General features: G+C 39.1%; 1 long non-coding RNA gene across 1 annotated transcript in view; it reads left to right on the top strand.

The window, feature by feature from the left end:
* The window catches only part of LOC112986929 (uncharacterized), a 29,648-nt gene extending 20,842 nt beyond the window's left edge, over positions 1-8,806 (top strand). Inside the window, exon 3 of the long non-coding RNA XR_003260137.2 lies at positions 633-8,806. This is a non-coding gene — a long non-coding RNA (uncharacterized LOC112986929). The remainder of the gene's footprint in view (positions 1-632) is intronic.
* The last annotated feature ends 9,413 nt before the right edge of the window (positions 8,807-18,219 follow it).

Here is an 18,219-nt window from a genome sequence, read left to right as displayed (position 1 = left end):
CTAATTGAGCTGTGTTACAAGTACTGTGTATGTTTGTGTGTGAAAATGTTACGGCACAGTAAAGGATTTCTGGAAAATTTTCCTTTAGAGCCTTTCAATTTGAAGTAATGTTCTAGGATCATGATTCCACTTTCTTTGAAACCAATGATAACGTTTCTGGTAATTTCATTGGAATCAGATCATGGCCTACTGGAAACCTGTCCCAGGCTAGCCCAAGCATGCCCTTTTGGTGCAGCATGGCTTATGCTTAAGCTCATTGTCTTTATAAAGCACTGTTTAAGAGGGACGAATACAATGATGTGTTAAATGCCTAATGTTTTCGTACATCTGGACAACACTGATGTGTCACCTGGGTCTTCACTGTTCTGATTTGGAGGAAAGACTGTGCACAAAAATGTGGAGTCTCTCTGTGCTTCCAAATGGAGTGGGCTGGTTTTTGTCTGGGAGAAGTCTGACTGAACTCTCCTACTGAGCCAGTTTGTGCTGAGGAATATCATATATACTTTAATCATGTGTTAGGGAATACAGCTGAGCTCCCAGAGAGGTTTGTCTTGCTAAAATGGGATTGAGATGGAATCAAGGTGCCTACTTTTGAATGCTACATCCTCATCTTTGATTTCCTCTTTTCACAGGTTTATCGATCAGACAGGAGGTATCAATCACCCTGTGCTAGATCCATTTCTGGAAGCCGTAATTTTGGAACAAATTTTTTTGATTAACCACAGATAAAGCAGCACTGTTTCTTCTCTAGGGTATGAAACTCGATAGATAACATGTGGAGTAATTTCAGGGCACAGTTCCAAGGGACCTTGGCTGCATCAAGTGCAGGACATTACTGATGTGTTCTGGAATTTGATTTAGGGCAGGTTCTGGGAGAATTTACCAAAGCTGATGTCTGACAGCACACTGAGCCTGTGCAAAAGGAACATGTGCCTCATGTGTTCTGCTCCTTGGATCAGCCAGTCTTGCCTTTGCCTGCTGAGCCTCCTATTCCTCTTGTCCTCCTCTGCATGTGACTCTCTCTGCTTTCTCAGGGTGATTTATTCTTTGATGGTCACTGCCTGCATGAAGCCCTGATACAGCTGTTCTGGTTGTCCCTTCTTCTCAGATACGGAGTGGGAGGAGGGAGAGAGGGATGCTGAAAGTAGAGGAGTCTGTCTGTGTCTCCTTATCCTGTTTTCCAAAAGTTGGAGTCTTTGAGCCCTTAATACTATCAGTTCCTAGGAATTCCTCTCCTCTGAATGAATTGTATTATCCAGCCCATGCATGGGGAGGCTTTCGGGAGCATCTTGCCTTTGAGCTTGTTATTCCTGGAACTGCTCACGGCTATAAAAAACCCAGTTTCTCAGTTTGCTGGTTGTTTTGGACCCACTCTGATGGGCCTAATTCTTTCCATGATCCTGTAAGAAGTTTCAGTACCTAACTCTGGGGGCAATGTGCCCCAGCCTTATTTTATGGACTATGAACTTTGTTCAGCAACACGTTGAAGAATGTGATTAATTTTGAGTGTGTCTTAAAATGAATGCATATTTGATGCTTTGATGGATAAAGGCCCATGAAAGCATATATTGGTTGTGGTTAGACCAGGTCTGGTCTACCCATCTGCTGTATTTATTGCCCAGGTTTGGGTCGATGCTCTTGTCTTGCCTCTGCTCACACGCTGAGGAAAGATGTGTGTGCGTATCAACCTGCCGCCTGCCTGCCTCTGCTGCACGAAGGTAACGGAGGCATCACGGGTGCATAGTGTGAATGATGAGAGATCCTCAACTCTGGGACAAGCAGCAAAAGATTAGAGGAGATGCAACAGATACCAGTGAGGGTATTAGTGATTAGTTTTTGCTTATAAATAATTGAGAGACTGGGAAACGTGCATCCTGGCTGTATGGTTAAGTAAAGAAAAAAATGTTATCTTATGGTTAATATGGATGAAGCAGAAGTTTTTGTTATTAACATGATCAGAAAAATCAGAACTCAGTTTTTAGAACTTAATAAGTTCTGTAAAGGACAACTCATGTTTGTAGAGGACAGAACTCTCTTTAGCCATAAAAATTATGTGGAGAAAAGAAATTGAATGATACAGTTATTACTGGGACAACTAATTGCTTACTTCTGGTTGGATAAGGCCTGTAAGTCTGAATTCAAACTCCTTCATTGAGGGAAACATTTTTCAGAAACATTTAGAGCTTCTTTTCTAAAACAAAGCTGTTATATAGAGATTATTTTTCTACCGTATTATACTTTTACTGCTGTACTGTTGCTTACTGTGAGCTGTTCAGCCTGTGCCTATGTTATCAGTATTAAAAAATGCACTAAATTTTACATCCTTTATCCTTAGCCTGTCCCTCCCTCTCCCTATCCCTTAATCTCTGATGGGGAAAATTAAAAACATATAAGTATAGTTTTTGAGATGTCACAGTTGGCAGCTCAAGGATTCAAGAGCAAAAGATCTGATATAAAACTTAAGGAAGAAAGCAGCGACTGAAAATAGTGACTCAGCCACACTGAGGACCAGCCTGTCCTGAGGTACCTCAGAGTCCTGCTCTGACCCACCTGGCTCTCTTTGCTGACCAGGCAATGGTCTTAGCATGTGTCTTATCTGGGGTGGTGAACATAATAATACGCATTAATGCTTAGTCTTGTACTGTTCTAGCTATGTAGTTAATTATATTATTAATTAATATCTATTTTTATACTCCTTTGTGCTGTTATTGTCTGCAAAGAGTCTTTGCAAGGAAGATATGCAAAACTCAGAACTTGCCCAAGTGACCAGAGACGCAGGACAGCAGCAGCCAGAGCTGGTTTCAGGCTTGTGCGAGAGGAGGATAGATGATCTGCCCAAGCTACCTAATTTCACTGGCTGCTCTGAAGCAAGGTGCTTTGTGTGAGCACTCCTTGTCTGCCAGATCTTCAGGAGGGACGATAAACCCCAGCTGCTGAAGATGGGGAGGGTGGGTATCTTGAAACAGTTGCTACTTTTGCTGTTGTCAGCATCATAACTGTCTTACAAGCTGGTAATTGGCCTCCTTCATAGCTTTTACAAGAGTAACGTAGTTGGCTGTAAGTCATACTTTTTCTTATTTTAGGCTGAGTTTGTGTATGCTATTTGATTCTATTTTAATTCAGTTTCTAGATGCACTAAACTGCAGTGTGAAAGGACTTGGTTAATCTGAACTAAATGCCCATCTGCAGACTTGTGGTGGGAAAAGGATGTATAAGTTATAACTGCTGCAGCTGCAGTACTTTGGTTTAAGCTGGTAAGGAGGAACCACAAAAAGCAATTGCTTAGAAGCACCTGCCATGGTATAAAATGCCCAGATGGAGATCATCACACTTAACAACTGGACTATAGCAAGGGGGTTGTGTGAACACTTCTCATCTGTTACAGCACAAATTTAGTTGGCTTTGCTTAAGTTTCCCATCATCAGTCTTTGAAGTTTAGCTGAAGGCTGTTTAAGCGAGGGTGTCCTTGCAGCGAAGCAGATGAGAAATATTCACCTAATCTGCTGTGACAGGTCAGGAGGTGCTAGGTTGGGACTGGCTCAGGGTATTATGTCCTCAACTGTTTTATCTAACTCCGTAGAAGGATATTCGACTGATCTTTTTGCACTCAGAAAATCATTGTCTTTGTATTATTGAGTACAGAAGTATGTTTTAATTGTAGCTGGACTTGTGTAATGTATGTGTCTAGACAAAGCTATCAAATATTCAGTTTTTTAAAATTGTTACAAATACCCTTAGCTCATATACAGAACTACACAGTGTACACAGTTTTACAGCCATTTGTGGTTAAAAGGTCTCCACATGCGAGTTTTATGCATTTAATGTAATGGATTGGTGAAATGGTTTGTTGGTTGATGCAGCATTTGCTCATCATAAGTAAAGGGAACAAGAGTATGAATTTTACAGCTCAAATATTGATGACAGTGATGATAATTGAATTGAAACATATTTTTGAAAGTTCATAACTATATTGAGAAGATGCCATTTGTCTGAGCTGCAGCTGATGGTCTGGATAGGTCACCATTTAAAAACTGACTTCACAAAGTATTCATTAAATTCTTGAAGAATTTGGTGATTCTTTCCAGTAGCACTTCTGAGCTGTCCCAGCAGAAAAATGCTGCATCAGTCAACCTGCAGCTTCACAGAAAAGCTTAAAGCCCAAAAATGACTTGCTTGTAACATGATCTAATAGCTAAACATTTTTGTTTTTAAATCAAAGCCATTTTGATAAAATAAGAAACTCTTTTTTCCTTCTTAAAAGTGTGGAAATGGAAAAGGATTGAAAGTGAAATCCCAGCCGTAGTGGTGAGGCTTTATGATACAGATGTCGAACGCTGCTCTCAAAAATCAGCTCGTTGCCTCGTAAAACCGTAATGGGGGATTATTGTCTTTTACACCGAAAAAGCAAGCTGTTATCTACAATGCTGCTTTCCACATTGTTGCTCCAGCTAATGTTTTACTAAGTGCTAAAACAACTTTTACAGATATGCAGCCGTTCTCTAAATCCCCAGTCTTGCAGATATTTTGTATATGTTTAACCTTAGGCGCACGAGGAACTGATTTTAATAGCTTGAAGACGAGCAATTTATGTTATGTAAACATTTTTACAGTTTTTCAGTGGGGGTCTTAAGGGACTTCAGTAGAAACACTGGTTTATTGAAACAGATGAAGAATTCTGCTTTCATCACGATAAGATCTTGTAAGAGTCGCGCGTCTGTCAGAAATAGTGACACAAGCTGCACTGTATTGGAACCTGTGCCAGCCATTTCTTGTTATAGTTTAAATGAAGAATGTTGCTTTTATCAGAAAAACACACATCTGTAGAACTGAATGCCTTTTTTCCTCTTTGTGTTATTTTACTTTGTTACAATTTTGTTTGATATTTTAATCTTTTTATTCTCTCTGACAGTGGCTGTTCTTGAAACTTTCTCTTCATGTACCTTACCAATGTGCCAGTGTGCCTTACTCATTTCTTCATACCTAGGATGCCTTGCTGAAGCGAGTTACACATGTGAATCACGCAGGATATAAAGTAAAAGTTGGAGCTCCTTTGGAGAGTAGGCTACAAATAGCAGCAAGTTAGAGCTGGATTCTCTGCATTACGTATCTTAACACCCTTGTAGGATTTTCTCTTCTGCTTTTTCTTTAACAAACATTTAAACATAAATCAATTATTTTTAAATCTGTAAGTGTTGGATCAAGAGGGAATGTCCCCATCATTGGCTGAATTTATTGCTGGTTGCAGTTATTTAGCTTTGGATTTACCAAGGTTTATGGCAGTGATTCAGACTTCAAGAAGACGTATGGAGGGGTCAGTAAGATATTAGAGAATTATGTTTTTCTTTGTTAGGTTTCCTGGGCATTCAATAGGAAATTAATGTCAGGTATCTAGATTTCACTTTGCTGTTTTATCTCAAGAATAGGAATTTGGAGCCCGCTGCCACAGTAACAAGTTATTGTGCTGGCCTGTCCTTTTGCAGTCTTTTCTCTGAAGACCTCACTGACTCGCTTGAAGATCAAGCCATAAAAGAGAGAGAGAGACAAAATCCAGAGTAACTGTCTGCATTAAAATGGGAGCTTTACCACAGCTATTACTGAAGTGACTGGATGAAGGGCAGTGTAAATAACTGTACTCCCTAGGATGGAAACTAAATAAGAGATTTAGTCATCACTGGAGTTGCGTGTGGATCAAGAAAATAAGGTTTAGAGGAGCGAGGCGAGTCCCCCTTTCTGCAGGCTCACTTAGCCATGTATGGCAAGTGTTTTGGTCCGGTGTCCTGCGGTGCTGTGGACATTCCCGGCACGGAGACTGGAAGGAGGCGCACAGCTGGGCGGGCTGGGCATGGGACGGGATCTCTCGGCCTCGCCAAGGCGGCAGTAAAGCAAGCATGCATATGCAATGGCTTGTAGGTAATTCCCTTTTTCTAACATGGCCTGGGAAGAGATACCTTCCCCCAAAGGTGGAGGGGAATCTTTCCTCTATCCCCGGCAAGTGCTGAGGGGCTGGATTAGCCATGGCAGTGGGACTGGCTGGGGCCGAATGGCCCCGGCGCGGAGGGCTTCCTCTCCTGGGCTCCTGCCCCAGCAACCTGACTGTCACAGAAATACCCTGTTTCCCTTGGCAACCCTTTCCAGGGCCAAATTCATTTCGGTTCTCAGCTTCCTCTTTCCCTTGGTCCTCTCCATACCTCAGCCTCTCTTGAATTCAGACGTGAGTCCTTATTTTAAAATATTGCTAGACTGTGTAATAAGAAGGTTTTGAGACCCGTTTTTTCTTCTATTCCCAGTTTATACATGGATTTAGCAGAATCAAGGCCAGAATGACTAATTGAGTGATGATGGAAGAATAAAAAAGTAATCTGAAGCTTTCAAAATGATTCTGTGTAAGGATTTTGTTGATACCATGAATTTACTATAACATTTCTTCTTCTCGCTTTCTTGACCAGTGTTGTTAAGCCATACTGAAAATTCATTTTAAAATATGTACTCGTTTTCTTCCAATACTTCAAGTTTTTCCCGAGACAGAGTTTCCATGGATTTAAGTGGTAATTTTGCTTGAGCAAAGAATACTGGCAGAGTTCTTTATTTCCTTATTTTTAGTGATTACAGTTGTTCAAAATCTCATTGTTTTGTTCAGTTCCTGTGAAATTTGTTGATTGCTCTCTTCTATAACTTACTCAGAGATTCTTTTCCCTTGTTTGCATAGGTTTATGAGCACACTATTGCTTTTATTCTTTGAGAGAGATACTATTTTAATCTATCTTGACTGCTGTCTAGACTTCTAGTCTGTGGTGATAAATATATTCTGCCAATTTTCCATGTGCAGTCTGATATTTCACTTTAACTTATTTCTCACTTACTTTAAGGATATTATTGTTACATTATGCAAGATAAACTAGTTTTATTGGTAAAGTACTCAGCTGATAGGAGCTAGCATAATGTTTGAGGCTTTTTTAGTATCAGTCTTTGAAAATGTTGCCCTGCACAAAAAGCTTGTGGAGTGCAACAAAGGGAGGATGTGTAATGAAAGATCAGCTCTGGTGGTGTCTTAAATTTAGCAGCACGCTCTGGACTTCAAGGAATCCTTTTCTGCAGGGATCCAAAGGACAGGGCTCGTGTCTGAAAGCCTTAGTCATGATGCTTTTGCAGGTCTTAATTCATTTAAAAAAAAAACAAACCCAAACCAAAAAACCCACTATGGTCAGCTGTGTGCCTCCGTTTATGTGATCCCATCCTGGGCTCCCAGACTGAGTTATGTGTTTGCCAGCTGTTTAAAAATGGTATGTAAGCACTGCTTGAACTGCCGACTTGCTGCCTCTTCTGAGCATGTATAGCATGTCCTGCTACTGAAAGCATACTTAAGCATGCTGCCAAACAACTAATAGAAAAATAAGAAGCCTAGCTTCAGGTCTTTTGACTAAAGGTAATTGAACCAACCTTCCAGGAGAATGTCCTAAGGAAGTTAGTTTTTTCTTAAAGATGTGCTACTTTGCAGAAAAGAATTTGAGATTCATGGAGCAAAGAAACATGGCTTAGTATGTTATCATGTTAGTTATTATTATAACTTAGTGGTTAAGGTGTCACTTTGTAGAGGAGGAGACCCAGGCACAGGTCACTGCTCCTAAAACCTTCTCTGCTTTGCTCAGTTTAAGTTTCTTTCTGAAACTCTTCATTGTTAATAAACTCACATATCCTTTTAATTTCCCAATCCAGTCAGGAACTTCCCAGATTCTTTGAATTATTGCAGTTTTGTAAGGGTCACAGTTATTCACAGACTGGGGTCGAATGTAATGAATAGTTTCATTCAGAGTGTCTGGGGAAAGAAACTCTACTTGATATGTGTCAAAATGTTTCAGTATTTATTGGTTTTGAAAATGACATATTCTTTGAATAATTGAAAAGGTTAATAGAAGGGTTAAATGCAAGGAAAAGTTACACTTTGAACAACTAAATGTTTTGATCCACCTCAAAATAATTTGGTATTTTGTTTATTTTCAGACTGATCTTGCAAACATTTTTTTCCCTTTGGTTTAGCCAATGAACCAGAAAATCAATTATTTTTGTAACTTTGGTTTATTCCAGTATCGCCAACTTTAAAACCTGAAAATCCTCTATTAGCATAGCATTAATATATGTGTGGAGTTTGATAGTCTTGTATTGCTAGACTTTTTAAAAATTAATTTTATTAAATGTACATTGCCATGCATTTCTGTTTAAAAGTCATGGCTTCTGTTAAATGTAATTACTGTACTCTGCTATTATAGAGAAAGGCAGTCCTATTAAAGTTAATTACTTTTCCTAGTAAAATTTACACAATAATGCCACATGTTAAAATAATACTACTATATAAGGTTGGCAACTTTGCAAAAGCAGATATAAAGGAATGGTGTGAGGTAGGGACAGTAATAACTGAGATAGTATCTAAAGAATGGTATATTCCAGCATGGATTACACAAAACAGGGAAATTTGTATTTTATATAATTTCCTTCAAAAATACATCAAGTAGCTCTAAATGTCTGAATTTCTGTCTTTGCCATCTCTGTGTAGATAAGCTAGGTAACGGCTGATTACAAATTCTGAGCCATCAGAATTGTATATCAAAGCAAGGAAATGAAGTCTTGGAAATAAAATGTTGCTCTGTTAATTTTCTTCCATTTAGCATAAAACATTTTTTAATTGCAGGTCATTTCACATGAAGGGTGCTGTTGAACCTCTGATTATGAATTTTATACCCTTTTCTCCTAAAATGTCTGTCATCTATGTTCAAAAGTTAAATAAAGTATTAGCAGATATAATTAAATGAGATGAAGTTATTTCTAGCACTTTGTTTTGTTTGTATCCCAGTGGCACAAAGGAATTTCTTAAAAACAAAACCAAAGCATTGCAGCTGAGTCTACTTCCCAGCCAGTATGAGCGTTCTTAGTTCCGGGTACCATCCTTCTATTTGTTTCAGTGATGTGTTACCATGATCGTGATTTCACGGATTGTTTCTTTCACTTGCTTTTGGCAGGATCGAGTATGAATATATTAAATATAAATGAAATGGCTTGGATCAGATTATACTCATATGTGCATGTGTGTAGATAAGCAGACACACACAAAAACTGTAAAAGTCTGAGTCAAACATGATATTTGGAAAATCTGGAGTGCTGGCAGAGTTGCAAGCAATAGAAAGTATTAGACAAATTAAAAAAGATGGTTTGGCATCATGGGGCAGCAATGACGAGATCAATAAAATGGAGAGTTACGCTTCCTCCTTCTAATTAATTCTCATTTTTCTGTATTTAAGCTGTAAGCTTTCCCGACAATCTCTTGTCCTGTGCAAGCGTCCCACCTAGCACAGCAGACTCTGTCTTTCCTAGAAAGAAAGTGAGGCTGAGAGTGATGCTTGGAGACCAGCTGCAGTGGCAGGGGGGGCCACTCCAGCTGCTCCGTTTGGCTTCCTCGAAACAGGGTGGCAGCACCCGAGGTGCATACGGGGCTGCGCTGGACCTGCGCTCCTGCGCTGTCTGGCAGAGGGCTAGTTATGGAGGGTCAAATTCTGCTGCGGAGTGCGCCATGAATTCAGCAGTGTGAGTGTTTGTGAGCTGGGGCTGAACTCCCTTCCTGGACTCATGTTTTATTTACTGGTATGTTTTATTTATTGGTATATATATTTTGCCCTTGCAAAACTGAGTGTAATCCTTGTCTTCATTTTCTAGTCTAAGTCAGGGAAAAAAAAAGCTATATTCAGAAAGCAAAATAAAGTTGAATTATGTATTACATTTTTGATATACATAATGATCAAAGTACCTGTGTTACCATACAGAAGATACTATTAAGATTTCTTGGATTATTCATCCACTCTATTTTTTTATGGTATGACAGTTTTGTGAATAACAAATATGTTATGCATAGTCAAATTGCTGTGTTAATATCCTTGTGACTGAGGTTTTATTTTCAAAAAGCATTTCTCTTAAAGGGAGGCAATATATTATTTCCACAATTAAAGTGCAATGAAGTACTGTCAAAAACTGGGATGAAAGCCAACTGAAACCTCTTAATGGCTTCTAATTATGTTGTTAATGTTGGCATGTTACCTAGTTGCTTTATTCTGCTGTTGCTGTTGGAGCAGAATTGAGGAGAGGATGGAGAGGGAGAAGATACCAGCTTGGAGTTCGAATGGTTTGTCAAGCCCTCGAAATGGTTTGAAGCAAGAAGGATTTATAGAAGGAGGAACTGATGGAATGAAAATAGAAACAGGAGAAGACCAAGCTGAGAAAAAGAAGAGTTGACAAACCTTTTCCCCAAAACTTTTTTCCACTGTCATAAGCATCAAGGTGTCAAGGGGGGAAAAATACGGAGGCTATAAAATTTGCCTGCAATGTCTCCACATCTTGAAGAAGAAAACAGGGGAGGGGACTCAAAGCAAGGAGTGCAAAAGAAATCATTGTTGAAAAATTAATGAACTCAAGGGTAAAATGAAGTAGTAGGAAGCTGTGAGAGACCATAAGAGACCACACTTAGCTTTTGGGGATATGCTTGAGACCAGCGATTGAGTGGTTTTTACCATGGTTTCAAGGAGCCAACTATATTTGGAAAACAAGCTAAAGATGAGTTGTCGCAAAATGCAGTAAATTAAATATGAACCATAATCCAAAAAAAAAAGGGCCAAATGCTTCACTTACCATGTGGAGCAAAGGGAGAGTCTGAGGAAGAGATGCGAAAGGGGCTTCAGCAATTATTTAGGAAACCTGGCGTACAGTATTTCCAATAGTCATGTAAGAAAATTTCACTGAAATAATGGTAGAAATCATCCAGTGACGGCAGGAAATTGAGATTTGGCATTTCCTCGGTCTAAGAAAGAAAGCAGCTGGAAGGAAACTTTCCAGAGAGGCCTTATAGACTCTGTCCATGGTCTGCCAGCATCCGGTTCTGTAAGCTCTTCTTTAATTTTGTTATTTCCAATTGGAATTTCAGGTAGAGATGCCTGGCTACAGGACCTAGCCTACACTGAGGGAATTTCGGGAGAGACAAACAGCATGCTCATGTGAAATGCTGATGACTGGAGAAGGGCAGAATTATTCAATACAACTTCATTACAAAGACTTTCTGTAACATAATGTGGTTTAATCTGTTAGGAATGCAGAAGTTTTGGTTAGAGACTTCTATGCTGGCTTGAATGCCTAATATGCCATGTGAATACTATACATATTTTAGGATGGACAGCTGTGTCAAAATATTTTTAATGAAACAGGAGAGCAGAAAATTTACATTTTTTTTTTGTGAGTCCCAAAGTCAGATCACAATTTTTAAAAGATCATTTAAGCTTATAAAATCTGGAAGTGAATCTGCACAAGTTTTTAATTACTTATGCATTTGCTATATACAAGTCTAAATTTGCTGTGTATAAATCTACATTGTGTACTAATCACTAAAGCTGTGTGCAACTCAGAGGCTGACCTGATATCCTTGCCCTGTCATTTCAGATCTTTTGCTGTTCTGTAAGTTGCAATTTTGAATCCTCAATTCACTTCATTTACACTGGAAACGGAAAAATTGTATGTACCTCTGAAAAGGAGCAGTCAGTCCTTGTAAACCTCTAATAAAAGCTCCTGAATGAATTTTTCAAGCTTCTAAAAGTCTGCTACAAACTTCTTAAATATTTTGCAGCTGTTGAACACATGGCTTGTATTTTCCTCTGGATTGTTTTAATCTTTAAATATTTTGATTAACAGGTCAGCTCAGTCCATTTTTGCATGTGAATGTGCGTAAATCACTTCAGCCAATTTTTCTGCAAAATCCAGACACAATGGACACAGAGCACACTGATTTAGTCAATCAGCTTTAACTTCTGTGTCAGATATGGCCCTGGGTAAGTACTGGTGGAGGGTCACTACCTTATTCTCCGATAGTTCTTATACAATTGATTACCAGTCTCAGTTAAGTTCATAGTGGACATCATGATGGACACTGATTAGTACCTCTGCTTGCTTTGACAAAGGACTAAGATGTCATGGAGAGAAATATTGAATTGCCTTTCAATAATAAAAGGTGTCTCTTTAAATTGATAGGTAAAATCTCACTGAATTCAGTCATTATGAGGCTGGACCATGCAGCTGTGGCATTTGCTGAGCACTGCCCGGACCTCTGCCCATACTGAACAAGGAGGGCAATGAATCACGTAATGGTAGATGGAGCAAACAAGCAATTCCTCCCTGAGAGACGACATCAGCTTTGGTAGCATAACGCAGAAAGGAAACAGAGTTTCCTCATAGTGATGGGGTTGAAAGGACAAAATTTCTGAATTCTTAGTTTTTCTGCTCAAGGACACAGTGACTGGAAAGAGGATTTTTCATGCTTTGAAGAAAGAAAAAAATGTTTACTGGAAGAGTCCATTTTAAAGCTAACCTGTGTTATTTAGATGGAGTTAAAAAGAAGTTTGTTGTTCTGGCAGATAAATATGGATTAGCGGATGTGACAGTTAGTGATATTTGTCAGAGGCTGAGACTTCCAGCAGCACAGGCTGCAGTGGGGAAGAAGTCACTAGGAGACCTTGAAATTTGCAGTACAAGCAATCCTGGTTAGTATCCAGCAAGAGCAAGCAAGGAAGCAGAGACAAAGACGTGAAGCTGAGCTGATGTTACGAAGACTCAAGGAATCCTGTAAGAACTAAGGTGAAGTCATTGATCTATTGGTTTCTGACTAGCTTCAGACTACTGAAGATTGGATTCTCACCAAATCATGCCAAAAGAAATGAGGAAAGCAAGTATGCTTGTCAACATTGGTCTTGCACTAACCGAAAAAAGAGGAGCCTGTTGAGATGAGAAATGAGGCAATGCCAGACTATCAGAAAACTATCTTAGCTCGCAACATTGTGAGACTAACCCTAACCATACTATAAGCACAGTGACTATTATGGACAAATTATTCATTGCACATGGTCACCAAAACAGAAATTCACTTTTTACCTTCACCTACAATTATTTGGGTTCAAGTCTGTCCCAGTTTTCTGGAATAACTGCCTTTTCTATAACAAGGAAGTTAAATTAAAAAAGTAGGAAATCATTCTGAAATTTGTCATTCTGACTGTAAAACAATTATCCTTATGCAAACATCGACTGAGACAACTAAGTACATGAACTACTGCTGAGTTATTTTGTCTTAGTTTACCTCTGAAAAGATCATAACGATCAAACTATGGGAGACAATCAGTGAGACTATAAAAGGAATTAGACATTATATTTCTATAAATATCTGATACAAGGAAAGAAGTTGACGCTGCAGCAAATCAGCTAACAGGGACCATTTTGAGTCATCATTCAGGTTTGGCCAAAAAAGCTTTTTCTCAGGGATGGAGGAAAGAAAATCCATGAGGATAGCAAGACTCACAAGATATATCTCCTTTACTGTAAGAAGCCTGGATTTTCCCAGACATAGGAAAGCATTGAGTTGCTATAGAAGAGTAGAGGTCGAAGGAGTATGAAGTCCATAAATTTACATCTGCCGTGAAAAGTAGCTGTGTAGAAAGGATGCCTGATTTTTCAACTTTCTGTGAGTGTTCCCAGAGATGCCTATTTTAACGAGAAAGGGATGTTTTAGTGTGTTTAAGCTCTATCAGCCTCACAGAACCTTTCCAACCCTGGGCTGTGGAACAGCTCCCTTAGTGTCCCTCCCTCCTGAAAAGACTTGTTTCATTACTTTCTGGACTCGTCTGTAATTGCACTGACTTCATATTTTCCCATACGTAGCACTGAGTTTTCGTATTGGAGAGCTCCACAGATTGCAGAGTCGCACCCAGGACCAATTTGAAACAATAGCTACGATCTCGTTAAATTCAGTGGGCTCTTGATAAGAGTTAGGATTTGTACTATTAAATCTTTAATAGGCTGATGATGTATGGGCTAAAGAACACAGCCAGCTTTCAAAGATGTTAGCAGAGTTTCCAGGGCTGGCATTAATTAAAAAACACATTTTCTTGTAAAGGGCTGGATTGTGACTTGTATGATGCAGCTGCTCAGAGGTTATGATAGAGGTCAGACAGTCTTGAATGGTGTGGTGGAAATAAATATGGAGTCATACTGAACTGCAGACTTCAGTGCTGCAGGATTAAATAAATTAATAGACTATGAGTCCAAAAGGAGGTGTGATGATCAGGAGAAGGATTGTTCTGTCAGATACTATTCATCAGAAACAGGATCTCGGGACTTTGGTCGGATAGCTATTCGAATGCACTTGGGAGCAAGATGCCTCCTCCTCTTACACCTTACACGTGCTCTCCAGACCTGATCCCGCCACACAAGGCTGACGGAGAGATTAACGAGAGTATTCTGAGCCTTGCCCCTGTCTTTCAATTCACTCACCAAAGAGCTGAGAAAATGCAGGATGACAGCCGTTGGCTACAAGTAGATTGCCGCATTGCTGAACAAAGAAAACTGAGGACGTGTTTTGAGTCATAGGCACATCTCTGCGTCACTGTGCCTCCCAGGGCAATTACTGGGATTGTGCTGAAGTTCATGACCGTAAGTGAGCGTTATTTTTCTGCAACTCATTGGCCCAGTAGCTGTGGAAGTTAACATTACTTGGCGTTTTCTGTGTCAGTTTTACGGGATTTCTTTTCAGAGCAGAAGTTTGTCTTTGTTGGGCAAAGCTGGGCACTGGTTTATACGACAAGAACTTGGGGCTCAAAGGGAGATGTTTTTCTAGAAGTATTGTTGCAAATGCTAAAATAAATAGCCATGTTTTTAAAATGTGTTACTCTGAGTACAGCATTCTCAGCTGTTGAATTCACTCCACAGTTTATGTGTAGCTCCATCATTGTTAATAAAGCAAGGTGTGGCTCTGAGGGCCCACTCCAGAAACCAGTGCAGCGCCTGCCGAAAACATCTGTACTGGTAGCTGTTTAGCTGTTAATGGACTTCACAAAACATACCAGCCTGGTGATACAACGCTATCATTGTCCTTCTGTTAGAGAAGGTGGTATCCATGCCAAGCAAGTGTCGGTAATATCATCCTTCTCCCATATCCATTATAGAATGGTAAAACTATACCTGTTCCATTTCCAGAGCACTATTTGCAGAGGGAAGCTTAAATTGTTACTTAAAAAACTTGCTAGCGTGACCAAAACATGGTGTGTAAAATCCTTACCTTTAGCTGTCTTAGAGCCAAGTGTTGTGAAACAAGTTGTTCAGAGAGACTCAGCTGCTTTGATTAGATGGTAGTTCTGGCTGGGGTCTGCAAACCTGGTCAAGTTGCTGGCATCCACAGCCTTTGGACAAAATAATGTAGTGACATATCATGTTTGGGTCAGGCAATTCTCTGTTTTATCACTAAAATGGAACCAACCAAGAGAGTTCTCGTTGAGATACAGCAGTAAACAGCTTCATCATTTTGCACCGTCCTTACCTGTCCTGCAAATGCTTCCCTTCTTGTGCTTGTTCGCAGGGGCAATATTAATAATACTAGTATTATTAATATGTGAGGTGTGATGATCAGGAGAATAATTATTCTGTCAGATACTATTTGTCAGAAACAAGTTCTCAGGACTTTGGTCCGATAGCCATTCAAATGTGCTTAGGAGCAAGATGTCTCCTCCTCTTACACCTTATGGGTGAGCATACCTGGGATCTGCTGCAACCCAAAAGCTAAGGAGTGCCAAGTTGTGCGACTGTTTCAGACAGTGTAACCACACACAATCAGTCTGAGGGGCTGTTTACCCAGCAAAGCAACAGTGTGAGGGAAAGAGGATTTCTGCACACAAAGCAGGTCCAGCTAATTAGCATGGGTTGCGAAATGAAAGCAGAGGCATGGTGACCTGTGTTTTGTCACATGCCAGTAACAAGGTTATGGATTCAATATTCTTGGAGAGTTTATATTGTCTAAGAGTTGATAGCACATGCTGATGTCTCTGTGTGGCTGCATCTTTGGAGCTCTTACATTTAGATTAAGCAATCCTAAGAAAGCCAGCTGAGTTTTTCTGTGTGGAGATGAAGCCAATAAAATGGTTTGCATTTTTTTTTTTAATATCCTGTATGATCTACTGTGGTTTGTTTCTGTGATTTCACAGCTTGAATTATATCTTGCTGCTGTGTGAGTTTTACGCTAATGTTTCAGAATGACTCTGTGATGTCCATTTTTGCTATAGCATGTGCTTGAAGATCAAGTCAGTGGCTTCTTTCCATAATCATAACGTTCCACCTTATTTCTGCTATTTTGAACTACGCTTACAATCATGTTAATTACTTAAAGTTTCAGGTAAAGGACTTGCCTTTATAAAAGTTACCAGATATCATGTTTCTAACTGAATTAAAAATTCAGCTATAAATTCAGCATAAAGATTATGCTTTTGTAATCTCTGAAATACCTGAAAGGCATTAGGCGGCAGAACACCTGAGTCCGTATCCTAGACTCACCGTAAACATCTCACAGGCAGGGACAATGCAATTTGCTGCTGCTCTGACCGTGGATCAGATTTGAAATAGGAAAATAAACCATGATCCCCCATGCGCCAAACAAACTCAGCTCAGTCTGTTCTTCACATCGCGCTGGGATTCTGGTCATGGTAGGCTGGGCAGGCATACGCAAAAGGGTAATTCCTCTCCTTTTACGTATGCTTTATTCAGGAAGAATGAAACAGCTTCTTTGCTGAGACTGATATGAGGAACTTGTTCTGAACCATTGTTTCAGGTCCACATTATTATTTACATTTTGGAAGTTTGCTTTGCAACTACAAGCGTGGGCAATTTTTTTTTTATGCTGTCCCTCACGGGACACAAGTCTCCAGGACACTGGCCCTTTTCCACACAATACCTATTCTTTGCTTAGTGACCAGTTGATAAATTACTTTTCATGCTTATAACTCTCCTGAGACAGCATGACCAGCGATGGTAGTTTTGCAGTGGGAACATTTGTTTGCTAAATGAAGTACTTAGATACTAAACCATTTTACAAAGGCATGTAAACGTGCATGTGATAATGAGTACTGACATGAACCTCCTCTGAACCCCCAAGTTCTGTGTTTCATTGCAATTTCCTGAACCCTCCAGTCTCTGTATTCCTTATTATTTAATATGTATGTCTCTTACATGATGTATATTGACCTTTTTCCACATGGGATTTTTAAAACTGCCTTTTTGAGTCCGGTTTTACATGTGGCTCCTACTGAATTCACCTGAGTCAAATTTTGCTCAGTGAAATTTAATTCCTTGGGCTGTGGTCTTTAATCAATCTCTAGCTGTAAGCAGTAGAGCCAGCTGCTATACACTGCTATATCAGGAAGTAGAATTTAAATCAATGGAAGTCAAATGGCAAAGCGCAAGGCACCTTTATTTATAAAAAATACCATGTGAATGCTATATGACTTAAAAAGGTTAACATGGGAAAAATAAATCATGCCATTTTATGATCTTTTCTTATTGGAGAAGATTTTTGTCATATTTTCAGCAAATATTTTCAGTTGCTTTAGAAATGAAATGAAATTACAGCATTATAAAATGTTCTAAGTATAATGTATATATGGAATAGACATACTAAAAATGTGTGTTAATTACTCTGATTACTCTAATTTTCAGTAAATAAGAACAAATGAGGAAATGAACTTTCTTACCCCTTTTTGCAAATATGCTACCCCCCCTTTTTTTCTTTTTTTACAATATGTGGAAAATTTTCTGACGTACATCCTTTCTAAATTTCTTCCTACATGCAGTGTTATTTTATACCCAATCCCTGCTGGAAATAGAAAGACTGCTTCTTTCATTTGGTCTCCTATAGAAAGTTCTTGATCGGTTTAGAATATTTCCTTTTCCAATATATTTTAAGTTTGAGAAAAAGAATTTGAAAAAGCAAAATGATATGTCTGTATTTATTTCCTTAGTGGCAATGTTTTCCTTAGCTCATATTCACTATTTTCAGCCTAGCCTGTTTTTCATATTTAAAATTCATTTTACTCTGTGAGATAGGACCATAATACATCGTTCCCTTATTACCAACTAAGCAGTAGGTTAATAATATGTTAGAGAGGTATTTATAAAAAATAAATTAAAAGGAATATGGCTGATAAAGAGTATTTGAAAGTTGGGCAAAAAACTTTTTTTAAAAAGGGTCTTTATGATCAAAGACTGTTATCAAATAGTAACTACTCACGCGTGCGTGCACACACATGCACACACACAAATATTTGCAATATATTTGCATATATTGTAAATACCTTTCCACATTGATATAGGGTTGGGCAGTGCTAC

This window comes from Dromaius novaehollandiae, chromosome 8 (genome assembly GCF_036370855.1).
Source record: "Dromaius novaehollandiae isolate bDroNov1 chromosome 8, bDroNov1.hap1, whole genome shotgun sequence".
NCBI classification, from domain to species: Eukaryota; Metazoa; Chordata; class Aves; order Casuariiformes; family Dromaiidae; genus Dromaius; species Dromaius novaehollandiae.
Note: the sequence above shows the minus strand (reverse complement) of the source record. Positions and strands in the feature narration are given on the sequence as shown.